Source organism: Littorina saxatilis, linkage group LG1, assembly GCF_037325665.1.
Source record: "Littorina saxatilis isolate snail1 linkage group LG1, US_GU_Lsax_2.0, whole genome shotgun sequence".
NCBI lineage: Eukaryota > Metazoa > Mollusca > Gastropoda > Littorinimorpha > Littorinidae > Littorina > Littorina saxatilis.
This window is the reverse complement of record NC_090245.1, coordinates 25,522,353-25,549,147: the sequence shown is the minus strand read 5'-3', so window position 1 is coordinate 25,549,147 and position 26,795 is coordinate 25,522,353. Positions and strand designations below refer to the sequence as shown.

At 41.9% G+C, this 26,795-nt stretch overlaps 2 long non-coding RNA genes across 2 annotated transcripts in view; both read right to left on the bottom strand.

Annotated features, from left to right (window-relative positions):
- Nucleotides 1-19,383: 19,383 nt before the first annotated feature.
- On the bottom strand, nucleotides 19,384-20,734 carry LOC138965421 (uncharacterized). Its single transcript, XR_011455452.1, has 2 exons — nucleotides 20,000-20,734; nucleotides 19,384-19,815 (listed from the first exon to the last, which is right to left on the bottom strand). It is a non-coding gene; the product is annotated as an uncharacterized lncRNA (long non-coding RNA).
- Nucleotides 20,735-26,053: 5,319 nt separating this feature from the next.
- LOC138965418 (uncharacterized) overlaps nucleotides 26,054-26,795 on the bottom strand; it is a 1,035-nt gene continuing 293 nt past the window's right edge. The window contains exons 1-2 of the long non-coding RNA XR_011455450.1: nucleotides 26,670-26,795; nucleotides 26,054-26,485 (exon numbers count right to left, since the gene is read on the bottom strand). The exon at nucleotides 26,670-26,795 is cut by the window's right edge and continues 293 nt beyond it. This is a non-coding gene — a long non-coding RNA (uncharacterized lncRNA). The remainder of the gene's footprint in view (nucleotides 26,486-26,669) is intronic.

The window sequence follows — 26,795 nt, the reverse complement described above, 5'->3', positions numbered from 1 at the left end:
TCACGCAACGTGTAGCGGACTGGGATAATCTGCAGTGCGTCGTCTGTTCTGCAGAAGTTACATGGATTAAAAACAAGCTCTGAAAATTAAAAATATAAAAATTATGATCAAAATTAAATTTTCGAAATCAATTTAAAAACACTTTCATCTTATTCCTTGTCGGTTCCTGATTCCAAAAACATATATATATATATATATATATGATATGTTTGGATTAAAAACACGCTCAGAAAGTTAAAACGAAGAGAGGTACAGAAAAGCGTGCTATCCTTCTCAGCGCAACTACTACCCCGCTCTTCTTGTCAGTTTCACTGTCTTTGCCACGAGCGGTGGACTGACGATGCTACGAGTATACGGTCTTGCTGAAAAATTGCATTGCGTTCAGTTTCATTCTCTGAGTTCGACAGCTTGACTAAATGTTGTATTTTCGCCTTACGCGACTTGTTTTGTTCTTCCTTCGTTCCTTCCTCTCTTCCTTCCTTCCTACGTCCCTTCCTTTTTTCCTTCCTTCCTTCTCGTGAAAATGATTCGGCCCATCGTCTCAGATCTCGCCAGGCTTTGACATATAGCACAGCATAAAACCATCCATCCACTGGGACGCATAATACACTCAACAGTCTGACTGCTTTCTTTGTAATACATGTTGTGTGTGTGTGTGTGTGTGTGTGTGTGTGTGTGTGTGTGCGTGCGTGCGCGCGTGTGTGTGTGTGTGTGTGCGTGCGTGCGTGTGTGTATGTGTGTGTGTATGTGTGTGTGTGTGTGTGTGTGTGTGTGTGTGTGAATAAAAACTACCAGTGTCAATCTGCGAAATTAGATCAGATTTGTGATGGTGAAGGGAAAAGTTGTCACGGGAAGTACTGTGTCTTTCATGAAGCTGTGTCCTGGTTCAACAAGGTGACAAAACTCACAGTTTATTGTAACAACGTCTCTCCATTAACTTTCCTCGTGAAGAACTTCAGAAGTAGGTTGGGAATAAGTATAGGCTTTGTCGCAGAGGTGCTCTTCAGAGACTGTCATTTTTGAAAGTACCCTACCTCAGATTGCAACTTTTAGCCACTCATTTGGAGTCAGTTCAAATCAATGTCAGTTAGGTCACATCGCGCTGCGTGATGTGATGGAAAGGTGGGGGGAGTGGGGGGGCTGTGGAAGGAAGGGAGGTCTGTAATAAAGCTGTCATCTTTAATATTGGTGTCAGACAGTGGTTCGTTGGCAAAGTAAACAATGGCTCTCACATGATAATATGCATTTGGACGCGATCTTCAGCATCAACCAATCGTTACGGATGGAATCAGTAACGGGAGAAAAAAAAGCAGGAGAGGAAAGAACGAAGGAAGATAGGAAGGAAGGTAGGAAGGAAGGAACGAATGAACGAAGAAACGAAGGAACGAATGAATGGAAGGAAGAGAGGAAGGAACGAAGGAACGAAGGAAAAAAAAAGACAACGCTCGTCATCCTTGTTTATATCATGGGATGGACAATTCAAATGTGTCTGAACAGCCTCATTTTCAGGAGGGATCCTGGACGAGCACACATAACGGGACAGTGATACAAATGCAGAGGACATGTCAACACTTTAAGTTATCAGAAACATTAGAAAGAAATAAAGATCGACTGTGTGGAGAAAATAGAGTTTTATGGAAAACATCCGATGTCCTTTCACAGCTAGATGAATATTTAGGCCGCCAATTACAAAATATACATTGCAATTGTGCTTATTGTTATGTTTCGTAGAAAGTGCCTTACCCCTGTAGTTCCTCACTGTTGCTCCGCTTCACTTACATTCGCTGACGTAGATTCACGTGCTATGAAAGTGCGAAGCTTGCAAAACTAGACTGTCACGTCAAAGTGAACGACTCTGGCATCACGTGAGTCTTTTGGGGTAGTAGTTTAAATACTACACCTAAAAGCCTCCACCGTCTTGGGAATCGATTTTGGTAAGTGACTTCTCCAATTCCAGAATTTAGAATATCGAAGTAACCGATCACCAGTACTTGTAACGCCTTGCTTTCGGTGTCTCTATTCGGCACTTATATATATTTATTTTTTATTTTTTAGGATTGGAGAGGTTTCTCTCCAGCAAGTTGTATTAAACCAACCGAAAAGTTACAACATTCTGGTTTTAGTTTGCAATAATACATACTGTATCACTGAATAAAGGGAAACAAAAGGAAAAAGAACCATCTTAGGCCTTGCGGAGGACTTTTTTTTTAAGCTTTCTGTGACAGCATGCCAACAACGTTTCAAGATTCAAGGGGCCGAGGTTAGCGTCCAGATAAACTGATACTGTCGATCTGAACGATGTGTATTCTTCTATGTCGATTTGAAGGAACAAATTTGCCTCGCTTGTGTCTTCCCTGCAAGCTGCTCAACATTTTGTCAGATAAGTTTAGTGTTTGTCTGTACACTTAAAAGACCGCTGGGTCGATATATCTTTGAACGTAACGTTTTGTCAATAATTAAACGTTCAAACAACATACCTTTCTTGTTTTTTTTATTCTGAACAAAAGCATGCAAGAGTGTTTACAATGGGGTAAAGCGATTCCTCCCATTATATACTGAAACAAGCAAACAAACAAACGAACGAACAGGCGTAGACATCAACACTTTGATAATGGCTTAGCTGCAGGTTTATATCTGTATTTGTTTATTCAAGTATGTGTCTATTGTTTGCTTGTTTGATTGATTGATTGATTGTTTGATTGTTTGATTGATTGATTGATTGATTGATTGATTGATTGGTTGGTTGGTTGGTTGATTGGTTGATTGATTGATTGATTGAGTGGGTGAGTGAGTGAGTGAGTGAGTGAGTGATTCACATGACTATGTATCTATTATATCTAGCCATCTATTTATACGAGGGGAAATCATTATGTGTTGCAACCTAGTCAAACTAGACGTCACTATTTTGCGTTTTACATTAAATCAACCATTGTTGTAATGGTTGAGACTAAAACATTAACTTGATTCCGTACAACCATTTTCATTCCCTGTGAGAGCATGTCCCGTAAAGGTGATGGGTCTCCTGTCAGCAGTGTTGACCTTCCGCGAAAGGATTTTCGAGCTATGACGTATGACTGCCAGAAAACATCTTTTCAAGATACTTACATTAATGTCCATGTTCGTCCATTCATTCACTCTATTTTACCAACACTGTCAAACACTGTATAAATAAGCCACCGAATCGATTCTATCTCTGTGACCGAAAATGCCAGGAACTCCCGTAACACAAATGTCTCCCTCGCAAAACACAACTGCTTTACTGGATATATAATAATGATAACAGCAAAACCTAAAAGCCAGACTGAGAGGGTCAGCAAGCTAAACACTTATAAAGGGTACTGTTATCTCCTCCAGACATCTAGCCCGTGTTTTTCTCCCGATTCATCAGCGTTGACCTGTCACTGTGGACAGCTTGCTTGTTTGCAAAAAACAGTGTTAATGTGTAGGTCATCTTCCTCTTGAGTCTTCTTGCTTGTAAGAGGCAAACTATACATGCGCAGTTTCAGCGGCACAGACGACGCACTGCATGTTATTGATGCTGCGATAGGGATTATGACGAGTACTTGGCCTGTTTTCCTTCCACTCGGGCTGGGATAATCTGCAGTGCGTCGTCTGTCCAGCTGAAGTTACATAGGTGAGCAAAACACAACTGCTTTACTGCCTTAGCGATGATTGAGATTGTACGCAGATCCTCTCCCAAAAGGGTATTGCTTGCTTGTATGCGATGACTGTGATAGTATGTACATGTACAAAGTCATCCTCTTCCTTTCGAGGCCACCTTCTAAACATGTTTTGTGTGTGTGTGTGTGAATTAATATTCATGTTTATATGCCTGGTCGTTTTTACACCACTCTCTACCGCACTGATATTTAAGTGTCAAAACGTGTTTGGCAGATTATTGCCGTCAATCTATATTAGTATTGACCAGTGGACTGCTTGCTTGATTGATATGACTGTTATACATGTAGTATGTAGATTCGTTTTCTATTACGTCCAAATCTCAAACCATTAGGGTGGGTCGGGGTGGGGTGGTAGTTGTGTTGGAGGTAAAATATGCAAGACAATTGGTAATACACGCGGTAGTGTAACCATCGTTTGATCAACTAATATCTCACGCTTTTCTTCTTTGCCCCTACTAAAGCAAACGTGTGCAAGATTGTATGTATCGATTGAACATTGGATTTCCCTTCTTTGAGCCATGTGACGTCAGCGGCCGACACAAATTCACATGTAGGCGGTCAGCCGAGACTACAAAATAGTGCATGTTTGTGTGCGTTCAATCGTAAAAATTAAAGGAATTCTCGACAGCCATTGTTGGTTTAAACAGTGTTTATTCAACAATTCATATGTATTTGAACATGATACATGTTACGGATCATCAACAAGCTCAAGCTTATGGTGGCTAGCGCGGTCTCGGAGGAACACTGACTGTCTCGATATGTGTAAAATGTCATATTTTGGTCAACAATACAAATAACGTATTATGTTACGTTTCCGAATATGACAAGAACGGAATTATATTCGCAACCGCCCCTCCAAAAGCCAAAAAAATGCACACATGGCTTTCATTTCTCCCGCTGTTATCGTTTCTTCTCTTTTCAAATTCTTCAACATTGAGACTACGGCAAACGGCACCCCTGACGACAGTACTGTTTCCATACGCTAATTTAGCTGCCCTTGGAAAGTGGATCGATCATGAGGCCTGAGATTCTGAAATAGCAGGACAGAGTTGTGTGCGGAGAAGACAACAAAACCGGGAAGAACAAACACATCGCGCATTCAGACACAGAAAGACGTCATAAAGAATGCGAGGCTTCAAAAGATACAGACAGTGACGTCATTCACACATACCAAGACGTCATTCATAGTTGTTCGGTCACTTCGGTCACTTCCGTCAAAGAAGTAGATCTCTCGACAATCATGGCTGATTAGGTCACCCTTGTCAAAGCGTGAGTACGCAAAACGTCTTTGTTCTCTCTTCTGTTAAAGCTGTGAGACATAAATGCTATTCCGACTTGATCGTGTGACAGAGTTTTCTTCCACACTCGATTAGTTGAGACTAACTCAGCCTAACGGCTTCGTCAGACAATCAACGTAATCTCGTGAAGAAGAAAACTTATTTCACACGACCAAGTCTGAATAGCAGGTACTGCAACACTGATATTGTACGGGGATTTTTGCCGCCAGTCTACAAGTATCAATTGATCATTGTACTTCTTGCGTGTATGCAGCGAGTATGATTATACAAAGAACCTCTTTCTTTTGAGCCCGCCTTCTAAACACTTTTTTTGGGGTAAAATAATGTGCATACTTATAAGCTCGGCTGTTTTCCCCCAGGAGACACCTAATGTCAATGCCGAGCTATCGGTCTTTGCTTGCTTTGAGTAGGTCACGCACGTTTAGTTTGAAGTTCCCCTCTGGAGACTTTGCTCTTTCGAAAAAAATAAAAGACAAAATCATGCAGTCAAAGAGTCTTGAAGCTTGTTTTTCCTCAATGTTTCGGTCAAATGTGGTTCCTGTTTGTCTGAAAAGCTGGACTCACAAAGAACGCTAAGACAAAAGTGCAATGACCCTGTCTTTGCCCCCTCCTTTGGGATCCTTCTTGATTGTCACAGTGCTTGGTCGATTCTGTCTCTGAACAAGGTTAAAGTTATCGAATCAAAGAAGTCTGTCAGGAATAAGTGAAATAACTACTTGCCAAGTATCTGACTGTATCGACTTACAAATATCTCGATTGATCTCTTCCTGTACACCCTTCAGAAAAATAACATTATTCCCTTGTGTATTTTAATGTACCGCAATGCTCTCACAGAAGTGTTCCTTTCGATATATATATATGTCCCTTCCTTTACACCCTTAAGTAGAGTAACTCAATCTTCATACTCTGACAGAAGTGATCCCTAAGGATATGTATGTCTTCTCTACACCCTTTACAAAAGTAACTTCATCCCCTTGCGTACTCTAATGTCCGGATGAAAGCAACCCTTCACGATATATCTTCCCGAAGACGACAAGAAGGCTTGTGCGCTGTTAACACCAAAAGTGTATCCGCAAACCGTCTTGCACCAGTAGATTTGGCAAAACGTCTCTTGTTGCATTTCTTGACTGTTTAGACCGACAGCGTTTTGCAGGGAGGTCGCCAGCCGGAGTGGACACAGATTTTAAAAAAAAGAATGGATGTCAGTGTGGAAGAATGGACGGGCCTCTTCATTCCAAGAATCCAGAAAACAGCCCGCAGACGAATATGGAAACGGAGAAGAGTCGCAGCTGCCTACTCTGTCTGTGTCCTTAATGATCCTCCAAATTATGAGTTCGAGCTAAACTAACTGAGACCTACATACAAGAGAAAGAACACAGCAACAATAGAAAGTCAGAAAAAAATAGAAAGAAAATGCGATTGTATTGTGAACTGGGGGAACAGGAAGTTGTCACACTGAATTAATGACGGGTCAGGTAGCCCTTCTCTCGGTCAATCTGCTTTTTATATTTAGTCAAGTTTTGACTAAATATTTTAACATCGAGGGGGAATCGAAACGAGGGTCGTGGTGTATGTGCGTGTGTCTGTGTGTCTGTGTGTGTGTGTGTAGAGCGATTCAGACTAAACTACTGGACCGATCTTTATGAAATTTGACATGAGAGTTCCTGGGTATGAAATCCCCGAACGTTGTTTTCCTTTTTTTGATAAATGTCTTTGATGACGTCATATCCGGCTTTTCGTGAAAGTTGAGGCGGCACTGTCACGCCGTTATTTTTCAACCAAATTGGTTGAAATTTTGGTCAAGTAATCTTCGACGAAGCCCGGACTTCGGTATTGCATTTCAGCTTGGTGGCTTAAAAATTAATTAATGACTTTGGTCATTAAAAATCTGAAAATTGTAAAAAAAAAATAAAAATGTATAAAACGATCCAAATTTACCTTTATCTTATTTTCCATCATTTGCTGATTCCAAAAACATATAAATATGTTATATTCGGATTAAAAACAAGCTCTGAAAATTAAATATATAAAAATTATTATCAAAATTAAATTGTCCAAATCAATTTAAAAAACACTTTCATCTTATTCCTTGTCGGTTCCTGATCCCAAAAACATATAGATATGATATGTTTGGATTAAAAACACGCTCAGAAAGTTAAAACAAAGAGAGGTACAGAAAAGCGTGCTATCCTTCTTAGCGCAACTACTACCCCGCTCTTCTTGTCAATTTCACTGCCTATGCCGTGAGCGGTGGACTACGAGTATACGGTCTTGCTGCGTTGCATTGCGTTCAGTTTCATTCTGTGAGTTCGACAGCTACTTGACTAAATATTGTATTTTCGCCTTACGCGACTTGTTTTATATTTAGTCAAGTTTTGACTAAATATTTTAACATCGAGGGGGAATCGAAACGAGGGTCGTGGTGTATGTGCGTGTGTCTGTGTGTGTGTGTGTGTGTGTAGAGCGATTCAGACTAAACTACTGGACCGATCTTTATTAAATTTGACATGAGAGTTCCTGGGTATGAAGTCCCCGAACGTTGTTTTCCTTTTTTTGATAAATGTCTTTCATGACGTCATATCCGGCTTTTCGTGAAAGTTGAGGCGGCACTATCACGCCCTCATTTTTCAACCAAATTGGTTGAAATTTTGGTCAAGTAATCTTCGACGAAGCCCGGGGTTCGGTATTGCATTTCAGCTTGGTGGCTTAAAAAATAATTTATGACTTTGGTCATTAAAAATCGGAAAATTGTAAAACAAAACAAAAAATTATAAAACGATCCAAATTTACGTTTATCTTATTCTCCATCATTTGCTGATTCCAAAAACATATAAATATGTTATATTCGGATTAAAAACAAGCTCTGAAAATTAAATATATCAAAATTATTATCAAAATTAAATTGTCCAAATCAATTTAAAAACACTTTCATCTTATTCCTTGTCGGTTCCTGATTCCAAAAACATATAGATATGATATGTTTGGATTAAAAACACGCTCAGAAAGTTAAAACAAAGAGAGGTACAGAAAAGCGTGCTATCCTTCTTAGCGCAACTACTACCCCGCTCTTCTTGTCAATTTCACTGCCTTTGCCATGAGCGGTGGACTGACGATGCTACGAGTAATACGGTCTTGCTGAAAAATGGCATTGCGTTCAGTTTCATTCTGTGAGTTCGACAGCTACTTGACTAAATGTTGTATTTTCGCCTTACGCGACTTGTTTTATTTTCTCGTGTTTTATTCATTTTATATTCATTTCTTGATTTTTTAAAATTTTTTATTTTTTTTAATATTTATTATTTATTGTTTTATTTAATGTTTTATTTATTTTTTTATTTTGGGTCAACAGTTTCTAGATTGAACATTTGGTTAATTGCATATATTTTCGGAAAGGTGCAATAACCATGAAGTGCAATAATTCTATCCAAACCAACCCAACAAAAAAAGGACCAACGATAAAAAGGTCAGTCATAAATTATGTTAATTACGAAGGTCGATTGCTCTAAATAAAAAAAAATTAAAAAGATAGATACATAGAACAAAATACAAGTGATGAGCAACATGAAACAAGACCACTAAGAGCAAAGAAACCTTTTCAACTGGATTCATTTGACATTTTTGTCTTACAATTCAAGAGACCCATTTTTTACTCCCTGGAATGCTAGTATACCCAGACATATATAATATAATTATACGACAGCCAGAATTTGAAACGACACACATTTCCCCCGAAGGCAAGAAATAAAACTGGTATAAGGGTTATGGCCCACTTTCCGCATTCTCCATGTCTGTGCACAATATGGGAGGTCCCATGACTTTGCCTTTGGAAAAGGTAGCTGGAAAATGGAACCGTTTCCATGTTGAGCATTTTCCGTTCGGTTTTACCCTCACAGGAAAATCTAGACAGTTCACAGGAAACGCTAGCTGTTAGATGGACGTTTGTCCGTTTTAAACATTCTCCTGTTTCTGTGGACAGAATCGTATTTTTGTCTTTGCCCTCACGGGAACAGCAAGCTGTCAAAGAGAACCGCCCATTTTCAGCATGTCTCAGTGTTTTTCTCTGTGTCTCGGTCACGTCTGACTGTTTGTCTTAAATACTGAAATTCACAAAAAGCGCCATGACAAAAGTTCAATGATCCTGTCTTTCCCCATCCTTTGGGCTTTCCTTGGCTGTCGCAGTTCCTGATCGATTCTGTCTCTGTGTGAGATTTTGATCGAATCAAAGAAATATCTAAAGAATCAGTGGAGAGAATTACTTGCTAAGAATCTGACTGTGTCGTGAATGGACTAACAGGCATCACAGACGCTTTCTTCCTTCACACCCTCAGGAAAGGGAAGGTCCTCCCCTTGTAGATCTTAATCTCCTGATAGAAGTGACACCCTATGATCTGCCTGTCTCTTCCTTTACATCCTTCAGACAAATGAGTCAATTTCCTTGAGTACCTCAGCGCCCTGACAGAAGCAACCCCTTGGGATATGTTTGTCCGACGAAGATGAGAAAAATAATATTTTTATTTCTCTGCACTCACAAAGTTTGTATTAGCTTACCGATCTGAAACGCTGGATTTGGTGAAACTGTTTATGCTGTTTATGTTCTTGACTATCTAGACTGACAGGCATGTTGCATGGAGGTGGGGGTGGCTAAAGAAAGAACTGCGAGTCAGTCTGGAAGAGTGGACGGGCCTCAGCATGATAGAAATCCTGGAAACAACACACAGACACATTAATGCAGAGTTGGAGGAGAACCGCAGCTGCTTCATTCCGTGTGTACCTATACAGATCCTAACGGCGAAGAGTCTGAGTTGAATTAAATGAGACCTACATACAAGAGAAAGAAGGAACACCAAAAGAAAGCCAAGAAAAGAACAAGCAAAAGGGCGTTTTATTGTGTGGTGCGAGAACACGAAGGAGCCATACATAACTAACGACAGGTCAACTCGCTCTTCTCTACTTCCCTCCTTTTTTTGTCACCATATTTTGGCTAGTTGTATTCTTTTTCTCCTTCTTCTTCGTTCATGGGCTGAAACTCCCACGCCCACTCATGTCCTTGCACGAGGGGATTTGTACGTGTTTGACCGTTTTTACCCCGCCATTCAGGCAGAATACGCCTATTTCGGGGGACGCATGCTTGGTAATTTCGTGTTTCTATAACCCACCGAACCCTGACATGGATTACAGGATCTTTTCCGTGCGCACTTGGTCTTGTGCTTGCGTGTACACACGAAGGGGGATAAGGCACTAGCAGGTCTGCACATAAGTTGACCTGGAAGATTGAACAAATCTCCAGCCTTAACCCGCCAGGCGGCCGCGGTCGGGACTTGAATTCACGACCTTCCGATTAGGAGGCCGTTGTCGTATCAACTGCGCCACTGCGCCAGTCTAGTTTTATTCAAATCTTCCAAAAATAAGAGGCGAAACGTCGACAAACAAGGTCAGTCATAAATCCCATTGCTGATCAAACGAGTGATCAAACGAAGTCGAGATAAACTGAATCAAACAAAACCTGAATTAAAGAGTTACAAAAGGTGACAAGAGAAGGAAAGGCAACAAATACATTTTTAATATGAACTCTGTGCACGTTCTTCCTTACAATTCAGGTTACACATTTTAAACAAATATACTTGTTTTTATTTAGATGTACTGCGTCTTTCGTCTTTAAATTTAAGAGACACGTGTCTTTCTTCCTGAAGGGATAACATCTTCAGACATAATATAAATAACAGATTTTGATACGACACATTTCATGCCCGCAGGAAAAACGAGCAGTTAAAGGGAATGTTGCCCAAATTCAGCATTACTCGCGTCTGTGCACGTGAAGTCGGTCCTTATTTCCTGAATTGAGTCCAAAGTCGACTTTACTATGCCCTGTTTACCGACAATTCATTACTAAAGCGTCGTGCAGTCAGTTTAGCGAAGTAGATTTCGCGAAGTAAAATTCGTCCAGTTAATATGAGGCTTAAAAAGTATTGGACATTCTTTTCGCATTCCCAGGAGAGAGAGATGTGTCCATTTCAGAATGCTCCTGTAAATCTCTTCGTAAACGGTAAAATCTTAAATTAATTGGACGAAGTCGAATTCGCAATGTTTACGTCACGCTGCTTTGTCACTGAATTTTCGGTAAGTCAGACTGCGCGAAGTCAACTTCGGCCTTAATTAAGAAGCGCGCGCCTTCAACGAGATGTTTTTTCTTCCCTTCACAGGAAAATAAAATCGAGGCGACACAGAACCGATGTTCAATAAGATCATTAGTAGATGGCGCTGCGGGATACCAGGTAGCTGGTAAACCGGCGGAACATTGCCCATTTTCGGCTTTCCTCTGTCTCTGTACACAGTATAAGAGGTTCGTGTTTTTTTTAGCCCTGACAGTAAGCCAACATGTGAAGAGGGCGTTGACGTCAGCACTGTCTGGTCTTGTACAATGCCCCTCGGGGCTGTTTGTTGTTTGCTTTCCCTCTCTCAATGGAGCTGCCAGCATCAGACTTTACTCAGGGCCTTTCACCTTCGTGACTGTGAATTCTGCCAGCAGAGCCTGAGAGGAGTGTCCGGGGTTAGGCCTGATAGCCACAAAAACCAGACAATTGGATAAGATCGTCGGAGAGTGTTTGGCAAAATTGCCATCGCATCAAACGCCCCAGGGATAAGGTTCAATCAAATGCTAGCGTGGGTGTTTTTTTGTTTTTGCTTCCAGGTTTGAATTATTAGTTCTTGTTGTTGCTGATTTTGTTGTTTTTGTGTGACAGTTGCCGACCTTTTTAGGATCTGGAATATTTGTGTGTTTTGGGTTTGCAATGCGTCGGGGCATCTGTAGCGTGTAGCGCCTCACAGATAATTCTGTTTATTATTAATAATAATAATCAATATTTTTTCTATAGCGCGAGTCCCATCAATTGGCTCCAGGCGCTTTACAAATTCATTCTTAAACAAACCGGCACAATTTAAACGAGCATACAAAGCATACAATATATATATCATCGATGTTTGTATTCATGTCTTCGATCTGTTTCACAACTCGAGTGAACACAATACTCGCCAATTCGTGCAAGTAATCTTTCCAGTTTGATGACAGAGACATCTTTTCTGTATACCATTTGGCCCAGGGAGCGCGGGTACGCTGAACGCCATCAACAACAACAACAACAACAACAACAACAACAACAACAACAACAACAACAACAACAACAACAACAACAACAACAACGAGAGAATTGTTAACGTGTTCTCCTTCGTCTCCATCTTCCACTGATACTAACCCTTCGGCTAACCCCCAGCCCACACACACACGCACACACACACACACACACACACACACACACACACACACACACACACACACACACACACACACACATACAGCCTTCCTTAGCATCCCCCGCCACCCGGCCTTAAACAAATATGAAGAGAAAATGCTACATTTTCTGAAAGGAGGGATCACTTCATAGAATACCACTCCTGGCTCTGACGTCAAGGTACGTAGCGCTCCGTCCCTAGAAATACATGCAGGAACATATTTAGCCTGCAACATCGGAGAGTCCTCTTTGCTTCTTGCAATCACCTAGTTTCTGCACAAAAACCTTATCCATTTCGTGATGTTGTGCGCATCTACTCTCTTGATAAGCCCTTGTCCAGATCTGTCCTAAAAGATATCTTTGATCTCTATGCCATTAGATTCCAGGTAAAATATGGCCGTTGGGGAACCTTTCTTTTGCAAGTTGGGGAAGAGGAGAGGAGGAAGTGAGGGTTAGTGGGTGTGGATTTTCACGAAAAGAAACACCTAACCAGCAAGCATCAGACAAACAAGCTAACGAGAGAATATTGCACGTATTGCTTTTCTTCTGTCTATGTGTATGTCTCATTGTGTCTGTCCATCTGTCTGTATGTCTGTCTCTCTCTGTTTCTGTCTCTGTCTCCCTAGCCCTCTCTCTCTCTGCCTCTGTGTGTGTGTCTCTCTCTCTCGGTCTCTTTCTGTCTCTCTCTCTCTCTCCTTTTCTCGATCTCTCTCTCTTTCTCTCTCTCTCTCTCCCGTTCTCTCTCTCTCTCTCTCTGTCTGTCTCTCTCTCTCTCTTTCTCTCCTTATCTGTCTCTCTCTCTGTCTCCCTCTCTCTCTCTCTCTTGTCAGAAGTGGTGTCCCTCAAGGTTCTGTATTAGGACCTATCTTGTTCTGTATTTATATAAATGACTTACCCCTTCATGTGTCCGATGAAAAAGTTAGATGTGAGTTCTTCGCGGATGACTCTTCTGTTCACACCAGTCAAAAATCGTTGGAATCCGTCAACTCTTCTCTTCAAACAAGTGTGGATGAAATCACTGAGTGGTGCGTTTCTAATGCAATGATCATTCATCCGATTAAAACAAAGAGTATGGTGATAACCACGAGACAAAAACACCAATTAAGTCCTTTACAATTACAACTGTCAGTTGGTTCAACTCAAGTGCAGCAAGTTAGGGAACATAGATTATTGGGTGTTACCATTGATCAAGAGTTGAAATGGCAAACTCATTTGAGCAATATTTGCAAACTAGTATAAAAAAAATGTGTACCTGTTATCAAAATTAAGGCATTACGCTGATTCTGCAGCACTCAAAATGTTCTATTACGCCCACATAATGCCTCATATAAACTTCGCATCGACACTTTGGGATAACTGCAGTGATGTTCATTTAAAAAGACTCAATTCCCTGCATCACCGAGCTGCAAAACTTATTCTGCATGATTTGAATAGGTCCACGGATGATAAACTAAAGCTCTTGAATTTCCTCCCCTTGAAAGATCAGTTGACGTTAAACAAGGCTGTGTTCATGTATAAAATTCTAAATGACGACTGTCCTAAATATTTGCAATCACATTTCAAACATGCCACAAAAAGATATGGGTCCCAAAAAATCATCCCTCCTATACCTCGCATAGACCTCTACAAATCGAGCTTAGCCTTCTCGGGAGCGTTTTTCTGGAACTCCTTCCCCCAACAGATAAGAAATGCAACTTCAGTGAAAATGTTTAAGAGACAGTCACGTTCACACATCATTCGTGAATGAAATGTCTTGTTCGATTGTTATTTTGTTAAACATTTTGTACTAATGTTAACGGATGTGTAGCTGATCGGAGCAACTTATTCCCAAATGAAAGGTATAACTATGTCAATGTAATTTTGTAATTTTTTGAGTTCTCCTTATGTAATTCCTTAAATGCATATTGTGTTGCATTCTGTACAATGTATTTCTGTATTTTATATGATTGAATTTATATTTGTAATGTGCGTCTGTCTTTATGTGTTGTATAAAGGACAGGTTGGAAGAATAGGCTTTGCCTAAAACCTTTATCCTTTTGTAATAAAGTTCTGAGTCTGAGTCTGAGTCTGAGTCTCTCCTTATCTGTCTCTCTCTCTGTCTCCCTCTCTCTCTCTGTCTCTCTCTCTCCTTTTCTCTCTCTCTCCCTTTCTCTCTCTCTCCCACTCTCTCGCTCTCTCTCTCTCGCTCTCTCTCTCTATCTCTCTCTCTCACTCTATGTCTCTGTCTCTCTCTCTCATTTTCTCTGTCTCTCTCTCTCTGTCTCTGTCTCTGTCTTTGTCTCTCTCTCTCTCTCTCTCTCTCTCTCTCTCTCTCTCTCTCTCTCTCTCTCTCTCTCTCTCTGTTTGTCTCGCTCTCCAAAGTGCGTACACAGTTTCATTCGTGGTGATTAGTTAAATGGGAATACCGCTGAAAAAGGACCCCTGAAGATCAAACGCCTCTCTGCGTTCTCTCCCTTTCTCATTGGCTCCTGAGCTCCACCCATAACCATTTTTCTCAGGACGGTTTTTCTTTTCTCTTGAAACGCATTTTTTTTTTTAAAGATTTTTGCGAATGAGGATCCCTTTCGTAAAAACGAACAGCAATTAAGCTCCTGTTAGTTTAGCTGCAGTTTTGGTCAACCGACTTTATAAATCTTCCATCCTTTATGAGGAAATGCACACACGTAACGTTCTTAATTTCGCATGTTAAAAATCCGTAAATCCTTTCCAAACACGAGTGCTACTTATTGATATACGTCAAAGATACATGTGTAGCCTGCCAGGGACCTTAAAAGGCGGTCTTTAATTTACCCCTAAGACGACTTCGCGAAGACTTTATGAAATCCTTCTTTCTTTATTTGGTGTTTAACGTCGTTTTCAACCACGAAGGTTATATCGCGACGGGGAAAGGGGGTGTGGGGGGGGGGGATGGGATAGAGCCACTTGTTAATTGTTTCTTGTTCACTACAGCACTAATCAAAAAATTGCTCCAGGGGCTTGCACCGTAGTACAATAGCCTATATGACCTTACTGGAAGAATGCAAGTTTCCAGTACAAAGGACTTAACATTTCTTACATACTGCTTGACTAAAATCTTTACAAACATTGACTATAATCTATACAAGAAACACTTAACAAGGGTAAAAGGAGAAACAGAATCCGTTAGTCGCCTCTTACGACATGCTGGGGAGCATCGGGTAAATTCTTTCCCCTAACCCGTGGGGGGTATGAAATCCTTCTACCAAAATGTATTGGCAAAGCGTTTTGCAGCCATCTTACAAAGTAAACTTCACCCAATTAATGTAAGGCTTTACGAGTATTGTTCTAGACTCAAAATGTGACTGTCCTTATACAATTTTACTGCAGATTTGACGAAATAACCGGGAGGAGCGTAAACGTTCTTTAAGTTTTTGTTAGATTCCCCGCGAGACATACAGAAGAAGTGACGCATTTCGTTCGTGACACCATAATTGATAATGTGGCGTCTTCTGGAAGTTTGTTTCACATTTCACTTAAGAAATCTCACCTTGCAAGAGAGGTTAAGGAAGAGACGCGTTGGTTTGTTTAGTCGGTGTCGTTTTTCATGAAGCTCCTGCTTTTTGAAAAGAACAGACCTCCATATTTTATAATTATTTACATTTTATCATCGGGACTAGCAAGGCTTTACTAGGCGAAACCCGAAGACCGAGACGGGTCGAGTTGGTTTTGGCGAGACATGTTTTGTCTCTTTAAATCCGCACCGTAAGGTTTTTTTTTCCTGTATGACCCTTCTGGTTTCAAAGGACGATAAAAGGCAACTACAAAAAATCTAGAAAGGAGGCACGGACATTCACGAACCTATCTAGGAAACCCTTAATTGTGAGCTCTTTCTTTTCGTAATGATTTGTTTCCCGGTTCCTGCTTGACTGTTTCGACCATGGTCAGCGCGATGACTAACTATCGACTATTTCTCTTGCGATAGCCTCCCTAATTAAGCATCCTAGAGTCCTTATCTGGGGCAAGGTAGAGAATTGTTTTAGTTAGGTCTGGCTGACTTATTTCCTGTTTAGCTCGAAACTGTTCTGATGAAGGCGCTAAGGCGATAATAATGCAAATGTCCACGCAAAGAAAGCGTTCTCGTGTTTCACTTTTTTGTTTGTCAGTGACTCATTTAAACGAGCTGGGGACCTCCTTGCATGAATTTGACTCAAGGGTAGGTGGTATTTTACGCACAGAGAGACATTCAGAAACAGACCTAGATAAAACACAGAGTCAGACAGGAACACACACACACACGCACACACGAACTCACGCACGCACGCACGCACGCGCGCACGTAGTATATTTCTCCGAAGCTTCATGTTGGCAATGAAACCCGCTTTATGTCCAGTCGGTCCTGTCATGTTCAAGGTGTAATAAACCTTGAAAATGTGAGCTGAGCCGGTAAACGATGGGAGTTCATTTGCATCGCCATTGGTCTCCACGTGAGCGTGAAATACGCTGACGAACGAATCTCCTTTATCAAAGTCTCGCTCGTCACATGAGATCTTGGTTTGCCGAGACTGAGCATGTGGCACTCAACAGCCGCAAGACGGTAACACGCGTAAAAAAAAGCACCCTTGCAAACCGATAGTACGCGTGTACCGATCAGGCACACTTCCACTGTAGTTTATCGAATTTATGAGTACCTTTAATTCAGTATTAAGAAGCGTATACAGATGTACCCCCCCCCCCCCCAAACAAAAAAGTGATACTGTACTGATAAAGGATACTACTAATCGTATCTTTCATCCAGTTTAAAACAAAGAGTGTAGAAATGCAATTGGCAAACCGACATTACAAATTGCCGACCAGCCATTCTTCTGCTGTAGTTTGTTCTGTTCAATTTAGAAGCTTCAACCCTTCTTAGGTAACGGGATAAAGACACCGCAAAAGGACATTACAAAGTTGCTATGACACAGACAGCCTGCGTATTTATAAACTCTCTAACTCATTGCGTGTCGGCGTTTCCAAGAGGCGAATGGTATCGGTCTGCTCAAGAAAGGATTCAATAGTCGTAGAAGTCAGCGCATAACATTACTGAGAGTAAAATAGCCTTCAAAATGCCGGAAGGATGTGAGTTGTACAAAGAAACAATGGAAGCGATAAACGAAAAAAACAAACCCAATATACTCAACTAAGCAAAGCAAAGGCAATTATGTTAGTTCGGAAATATTCAAAATAAACGATCAACAACAAAAATGAATCCAGAACTGTCTATATAAAGCAAACACGTATCTGTGTACCCTTCGCTCCTTCCTAGCTATGCATACACTGCGTCATAATCAAAGACAAGAACCTTTGTCGATATGTAAATCGACTAGCTGTTGTACTGAATGGCCAACGACAAACGTCAAACTATAGTTGCCTAGCCACAATCCTAAAAAAACCGCCCAAGGTGCCTTTCCGGTTACGATTAAAAAAATATTAAAACTTTAGCTTCAATAATTGGCTAAACGCAGGGAGTATAAGGTAAATGAAGCATATAGTTCTGTCCGAAACAGCAAAATAGTGAATTTCACCCATATTGATCCTCACTACCTTATTCTCTTCGCTGAGCAGCGACTTAATCATGTTGTGCTTGAGACTAACAAGGCCATTGCTCAGTCCCAGTAGTACCAGCTGCCTTAATTACTAGTACTAGAGCCCAGAGAGTGCTTAACGATAGCCACCACACGACAGAACCTAATATTTGCATTTAAAACCTTCCTGCTGTGTCACGTTTCACAGATCACAAAAGGTGATTATGAACGGTTAGTTACTGCTAACTAACTAACCACACCACGATCCACTCTCGCAGTCATACAAATAGATAGAATCAACAAAAGTATAAGTTTCAGACGCCTGTTTATATACTATCACGCCACCTCCCTCGAGACTTCACTCCAAAAGATGTTTTTACGTTCAAAACGTAAAAAAGGGGTCACTGACAAAAATGCCAGTTAATAAAGTTTAGAAAATGATAATAACACGCTGATCCCGTGTATAGATAGGAAAGTTACTGGTCTGCCTAAAAGCCCGAGTTATGCAGGTGTCACGTAGATAAGTAAGAAGGCTGCAACAAAAAGCATCGGTGCACTAAACATGCCACGCTACCTTTCACACTCCACCTTTAAACATGTCACCCTTCTATATTTCATAGAGCACGTGGGCCTGCACAAACGAACTTTTAAAACAACAAATCAGCTATTTTCCTTCCTTCTCTCCATATCTGCAAAAACCATATACAGATTATTATTTTAGCGTCACAAAGAGCAAATTATGCGCTAACCTGGAAAGAACAACAGAGATTATTTCATTCCACAAACATAGACTCGTCAACACCGTTAAATAACTATTTATTACCTCAACAGCCTAATGTAAGTAGCTCTCCTTTAAGCGAATCCGCTTCCTTTGTATGGCTATCGTCCGTCGACGAATTTCCTGCCACACCCCCATCTTGTGCTGAATTTACTTCATGCGTTAGAATTCCTCCCCCGCTCAGCCAAGAAACCTGACGCCTCGTCGTCAGCCAACATGTAAACAGCGAAAGGTGGTCTCTTCTTGAAGTTCCTAAAAGCCCTACTGTACAAGCAGAACGGCACGTTGATATAAAGTGATGTATTTAACGTGTTGAAAACCATCAAACTCTTAGGAAGAAGACACCGACCCTCCTCTCTTGCTGCTGATGTTCAAGTGTATCGTTTCATGTCTCCACCAAACAACCTTGAAAACATCACGTGACTCCACGTGTCACGCATCCAGTTCAGTCCCAGTCGATTTTGCCCAGACAGCAAAATCACCCACGTGGAACCCCTGCAAAACGAAATCCCCGTGCTCAGCTATGCTCTGTCAGCTAAACACAGCCCGTTGCCCAAAAGCACAGGCTCTTTCCATCACAATTTGAGAAAGGCACCCCACAGAGTGTTCCTTTCTCAATCCATGTCACTAGATCGTGACATGCTGCGACACGCTCAGATGTTCTTTTCTCTTATCACTCGACAATCTTGAGACATTCGGATGTACTCTTCGCAATTAAGGAATGGCTTCTAAAATAGCAACAAGAGACCTAAGTGAACTAAGTAAAGTGTGACGTCTGCTTCTCGTTCTAGGGCTGATCAGTGTTTAACAGAGACAAGTGCAAAGAAGTAATAAGAAATTTAATAATTCTGTACTTTCAAAAACATGCACATGATCATTCTTGCAGACATCAATCCCTTTCTCTTAGAATCTTCAAATGAAAGTTTTATAGATTATGATTTCGCTGATGTGATTTCACACACACGTAACAACATTGTCTTTCTTCTTCTTGTTGCGTAGACGTTTGATATCGAAGCGCGGAACGTACTTCTTCTTCTCGTTGCAAATGTATTTCGGTTTACACAAATGAAGATATGAAGGTGTGTTAATGTTCACAAAATATAAAGTAGACTACTCATCATGATAAACTCGATCTGGGTGACACTTGGGGACGTTGGTGGTTCCTTCCGTGGTTACCGCTGACGTTGCCCTTCCCACAGTGTTCACACGACATCATTTACACAAGCATTGTACACCCCTGTACACTTGCACCTTCTGCAACACACACGTGCAATATCTGTTATTATCAAGTATGATTTCCATCGATATCATTCAATTTGTTTCTCTAAAACAAACACAGAAACAAGAGTTCACAGACTGACACAAACACATGGAAAAATGAACAATACCTGTGTTTTCCTGTGAATCAATAATGTTAAAATGTATTAGCGTGTTTTACCTTCGGTTAGTGGACCTTTGGAGATCGCAAAAATGTGGAAATCCGTCCACGGAAGGTGAAACATATGCTAGTGCAATCTACGTGGCTTCGTTGATTGCTGCCATCTTGGAGTCAATGAAACGGTCAGAGCATTGCATCCTAGCAACCTCAACTGAATATATGTACAGTTCATATTCACGAATTAATATACCAGTGCACGCTGTTTCCTTTTGCTCTCTTCTTTAAATTTCTTTCCATGAAGATAAACAAATTCTTGTCTTGTACGCTGCACTAGTTTTGGACTAATGGCGCGAGCGTTGACGTCATATGTATACAGTGTCGTCATGACGTAGTCTCGGTCATTTAACCTCGTTTTGTGTACGCAACTAGTGAAGTCTCGATTAATATGAGAGAGGGAGTCGATACACGAATTCCATTCGTCACATAACCCCATGGATCAAGATAATTATCCTATCCCAAGTAGATAATTATTCATCGTACGACGCTCTGCTCATATAATCTGCACCGTGGTTGTCCTTCCCGGGGATAACACGTACGGTGAACTCGTATGGCTGCAGTTGGAGGGCCCATCTCATCAGACGAGGGTTGTTCGGTTGTCGTTGGAGATGTTTGAGTGGGCGATGGTCTGTCTCAATGGTGAAGTGTTTCCCGTACAGATACCGTTCGAACTTTCCCACTCCCCAAACTGTAGCTAGGCATTCTTTTTCTACGGTGGCGTACCTACTTTCTGCTCCGTTGAACTTCCTGCTTTGGTACGCAACAGGTCGTAGAGTCTCTTCGTGCTCTTGCATGAGAACAGCACCCATTCCTTTGTCGGAGGCGTCCGTCCTTAGCACGAAAGGTTTGCTGTGGTCTGGCATACACAGCACAGGTTTCTGTGAGATTTTCTCCTTGAGTGTCTCAAAACTCCTTTTCGCTTCGTCGTTCCAGACAAGCTTGTCTGGGTTGAACTTCTTTGTCAGGTCGGTTAACGGAACAGCTATGTTCGCGTATGACTCGATGTAGGATCTGTAGAAGTTGCAGAGTCCTAGGAACGACCGTAGTTCCTTCTTCGTGGTGGGTGGGAGAGCGTCTTGAATCTTCTTGATCTTGTCGCTTTCTGGCCACCTTTTTCCACCTCCCACTTCGTGTCCGAGGTACGGCAACTCTGTGTAGCCTATGTAGCACTTGGAGGGTTTTGCTGCCAAATTGGCTTCTTGTAGCCTCTGTAGTACTGCCTTCAGAGCTGACATGTGCTCTTCCCAGGTTTCAGTTGCTATAAGCACGTCGTCCATGAAGTGGTGGACGTCTTTTCTTCTGATTGGATTGAGTAGCTTCCTCATCATGCGGTTAAACACCCCTGTCGCTGTTTTCAATCCAAATGGCATGTTGGCCCAACGAAATTGGCCCGCTGAAGTTGTGAATGCCGTCTTGTCTCTATCCTCCTCCTCTATTGGGATCGCCCAATATCCTTTCGTCAAGTCAAGCTTTGAAAAGTATTTCGCCTTTCCTAAACTTTGAAACAGATGGTCGACATCGGTGATGGGTTCAGCGTCGAACACTACCACGTTGTTCAGAGCTCTCAGATCAGAACAGAAACGGTACTTTCCGTCCTTCTTCTTTATCAGGACGATGGGAGAGTTGTATGGAGAGTTTGCAGGTTCGATGACATGCAACTTCAGCATTTCTTCAATTTCCTTTTCGACAGTTTCTACCATGGCGTGAGGTATGGGTCTGGGTTTCACAAAGACTGGTTTCTTCTCTGTCACTTCAATGGAACATTTTTCCAGGTTCGTCGTCTTTGGAACATCTGTTAGGAACTCTTCAAATTCTTCACAGATCATCTTCGCCTCTTTGACCTTTGCCTCGTCCAATTTCTCGTCGAAATGGATGTTCTTCACATTTTCGGTTCTTTGAGTTTCTAGGAGGGGTAACATCTTCTGAGTGTCATACTTGAAAATGTCATCGTCCATCGTGTTGTCCTCTTCCATGACAACAGCCACGACCTCTTCTCCTCCGTCTTCTTCATCACTTTCTTCTTCGTTTGAAGCAGGAACACTCGCTTGGGCAGATGAACTGGGATTGGGAGTGGCGGAACTCAATTCCCGTTCTTGGTACTCCTTGATGAGGTTGATGTGGTAGATCCGTGTTCTTCTGCCAACTTGGATCTTGTAGTCGAATTCATTCAACTTTTCCACAACCTTGTAGGGGCCTGACCATGTAAGTTCCAGCTTGTTGTTCTTCACAGGGCGTAGAAGTAGAACCCGTTTTCCGACTTCTAGCGTCCTTGGTTTCGTTTTCTTGTTGAAGAAATGGGCTTGCTTGCTGGCCGCTTTCTTCAGGTTCTCACGTGCCACGTTGCACGTTTCTTCTATTCTGTTCCTGAGGTTGACTACATATTCCGCTGTAGTCTTCTGCTCCCCTGAGATTTCTTCTTCGGTCCATGTTTGGCGCAGCACTTGCATGGGTCCTTTGACAGATCTCCCATACAGCAGCTCAAACGGCGAAAATCCCATGCTTTCTTGTGGAGCTTCTCTGTATGCGAACAGGAGGGCGGGGATAAACGTGTCCCATTCCCTCGGTTGATCGATCGCTAACTTTTTCAGCATGCTCTTCAGTGTGGAGTTGAACCTTTCGACCAAACCATTCGCTTGAGGGTGAAACGGTGCAGTCATATGGTGTTTGATGCTGAGAAAGTCGTTCACTTCTTTCATCAGGTGGCTGGTGAACTGTGTGCCTTGGTCCGTTATCACTTCATCTGGGATTCCCAATCTAGTCCACATCTCCCAGAGAGCTTCAGCTACGGTGTCTGCTTGGATGTTTTTCAGGGCTACGGCTTCGGGGTATCGGGTAGCGTAGTCAACAGATACCAAGATGTATTGTTTCTTGCTCTCCGACATAGGTTTGACCGGGCCGATGATATCCACCGCAACTCTCTTGAAAACCGAACTGATGGGTGGCATCCTTCCCAGAGGGACTTTCTTCGTCTGACTTTTCGGTGCAGTTCTTTGGCATGTATCACAGGACAAGCAATACCTACGAATGTCTCCTGCACACCCTGGCCACCAGAATTCTGCTCTAATTCGGTCAGATGTTTTTCTTTGACCTAAGTGTCCTGCCATGGGGTGATCGTGACCAAATGAAAGAACTTTGTTCCTGAGTTTGTTCGGAACGATTACTAGTGAACGGTCGTTTCCGTGGCGATCTTTCGTTGTTCTATACAGGATTTCTTTCTTGTATGAATATCGTATCCCATTGATCCCTTCTGGAGAGTTGGCAAATTGCCTGATGGTCTTCAACGAAGGGTCACTTGCCTGTTCTCTCTTCAGATCAGCTGGCGAATACAGTCTTTCTTCTTCCTTGACTCCCTGTTTGTGACTGCAGCTTGGTTTCTGGGCGTCTACTGTCGCTTGTGCTCTCGTGGTAACAGCAGCTGCCGTCCCAGGGTACCACGCTGGGTCTCGAACAGGATATGTGGGAGTCAATTTCTTCTCTTTACCTAGTCCATACCATTTACCTATGAGGACAGGGTAAATTGGGTCGTCCATCACCGTTACTTCTGTCTCGGAGTCAAAGTAGGGTGAATCGATGTGCACCACGGCGGTGTGGTACATCTTCTTGGAGTCTTTCTCTGCCAGAGTAGTCTCCTTCATTTTCGCTGAATATGCCTCCTTTGGCACAAACGTTTTGCTGACAATGATACCAGTACATCCAGTGTCTCTCAAAGCGTTGACAATTGTTCCATTCAGCTTCACTGGTACCACTTCGGCGCATTTCTTTTCCTTGCAATTTCCGCAAAGTTTTTCTAAGAGGATCGGTGTCTCAAGTGTATCTTTCTTCGATGAAACTGCACCTGCTGTGTCTTTCTTGTTTGGACAAAAACGAGACATGCCCTTGCAATTTACAAATGAAACAACATCCAGATGCTCGCAGTTTCTCTCTCTCGGCGTCACTCAACTTTGCCTTTAGAGTTTGATTTGCGGGTTTTGTTGATGGAGCAGCTATTCTTGTTTCTTCTTGGGGAGAACGACGTTTTTCAGGCTTGACGTACGTCGATGAAGTTTTGACGTTCGATCTAGATTGTTGATATGTGTTGGCTATCATCCCAATCTCTTTGGCGCTCTTAGGGTCTCTATCCCTAATGTGAACGGCGAGGTCAGGAGGAAGGGTGTCTAACACCTGCTCACGGACCAACAAATCTTTGAGATCTTTTACATCTTGGTCGCATTCTGCTAATTCCACCCACTTGTCTAGATACCGTTCTAGCTTCGTGATGTGCTCTTTATACGTGTCAGTGGCGCTTTTCTTGGTTTGGCGAAACTTCTTTCTATAATCTTCGCTAGTGAGTTGGAAGCCCTCATACAAAGCGTGTTTGAGAGTGTCGTAGTCATTAGCGTCTTCCTCGTTCAGCTTTGAGAAGATGACTCTCGCCTTACCCTTCAGAAAGTACACTACACGTGAAGCTTTTGCTGCATCACTCAGGTTACAGTCTCGAGCATAATGCTCGAACTGATGGAACCAGCTCTCGATGTCATCACGGTCGTCTAGAAAAGGAATCTTGGGCTTGAAACCATCATCTTCGCGGATACGTCCTGGTGAGTTGTTGTTCCTGTTGCCCTCTTGGTTGGCGTTCTGGATTTTCAACTGTTCCAGTTGGAATTGTCGTTCAGCGTCACGTTCTCGTTCCTCGCGATCAAGAGTTTGTTGCTTCTCTTTCTGATCAAGAACAAATGCACGCAACTCGGCTCCTTCTAACCCCAACAACTGTCCTTCGGCCAATAGCTGTCTAGTCAACTCTAGCGGATCTACACTTGTGGACTGAGACATATTTACAGGTGACACGTCCGTGCACGCCTGTGGATCAACCTCTTCGTCGTTACGGTTGCTGTCAACTTGAAGAGATATATGAACACTCTCTTCTTCGTCAGCAGGAACTGGTAACGAATCTATCACCTCTTCCCGATCGTTACCGACAGTAAGGGTTTTTCTTCCCTTCTTATTTGCGGTCACTATGGGGAGAGATTTGTCGGCCGGCTGTTTCCGTGCCAACTGGGCTGCGATGGTGGACTTTCTAAAATTATGAGCTGGGGAACTGTCGTCACTCATAAGTCACCTCGCGTATTATTCCAAAACGTACAAAATGTATGTTGCTCAAACACCGTCGAGCTACTAAATTTCGGATCAAATTACAAAAAGAAACAGTCGGGCGGCGCCTTCGTGCACAAAATGCAAGTCCTAGTTTAGCTCTACTTCTACTGTACTTTGAAATAATTCTTCAACGTATGTTACGTTACGTTTCCACACAACCACCCAAAGAGTTATGTTTCCACGTTCTATCGTGAGTCAGTTTACTTCTATCTACCAACGAGAACTTACACTGTAAACTTTATTTGACTCTTTCTGGCGAAAAGATCAATCTTTCACTCGATCGAACGTTGAATATACAAGATGTATCAACTCAACTGTCAATTCGCATCATTTACTGTGTAGATTAATTTACAGCCACTTCTACAGCAAGTAAATACGACTGATATCCACAAGTCGATTATATAGGGCTTCACAGGGAAATACAGGTATTAAATCCTTACCTCTTAGGTACCTGACTCCCACCAACCTCCCGCGTAATTTAGAACAAACTAAGGGGAATGATGGTTCCGATAGTACGTGCAAGAATACTATCACACTGATGAATTGGAACACCACAAATAAAATTGGGAGCTAACAAATCAAAAGTGGTCTCGCTAAATATTGATTTTTTAACGTGTCGTTTCAGCTGACAACACTTCCAGTTTTTATTTTACCGTGTGATAGGGCACACGTTGAGTTATAGATCTGTGATAAGTAATATAACTAAAGGTAAATAAATAAAATTATATGATGAGACGATGGCGATGAAGTACGAACATATATACAATACAAATCGACATGCAGGAAACCTACAGCAATTTTGAAACGAGAAAAATTTGGAACGGCTGGATCGAAAGTAAAACGTTGGTTCAATATCCCGGACGAGCCCCCATTGTGACGTCTGCTTCTCGTTCTAGGGCTGATCAGTGTTTAACAGAGACAAGTGCAAAGAAGTAATAAGAAATTTAATAATTCTGTACTTTCAAAAACATGCACATGATCATTCTTGCAGACATCAATCCCTTTCTCTTAGAATCTTCAAATGAAAGTTTTATAGATTATGATTTCGCTGATGTGATTTCACACACACGTAACAACATTGTCTTTCTTCTTCTTGTTGCGTAGACGTTTGATATCGAAGCGCGGAACGTACTTCTTCTTCTCGTTGCAAATGTATTTCGGTTTACACAAATGAAGATATGAAGGTGTGTTAATGTTCACAAAATATAAAGTAGACTACTCATCATGATAAACTCGATCTGGGTGACACTTGGGGACGTTGGTGGTTCCTTCCGTGGTTACCGCTGACGTTGCCCTTCCCACAGTGTTCACACGACATCATTTACACAAGCATTGTACACCCCTGTACACTTGCACCTTCTGCAACACACACGTGCAATATCTGTTATTATCAAGTATGATTTCCATCGATATCATTCAATTTGTTTCTCTAAAACAAACACAGAAACAAGAGTTCACAGACTGACACAAACACATGGAAAAATGAACAATACCTGTGTTTTCCTGTGAATCAATAATGTTAAAATGTATTAGCGTGTTTTACCTTCGGTTAGTGGACCTTTGGAGATCGCAAAAATGTGGAAATCCGTCCACGGAAGGTGAAACATATGCTAGTGCAATCTACGTGGCTTCGTTGATTGCTGCCATCTTGGAGTCAATGAAACGGTCA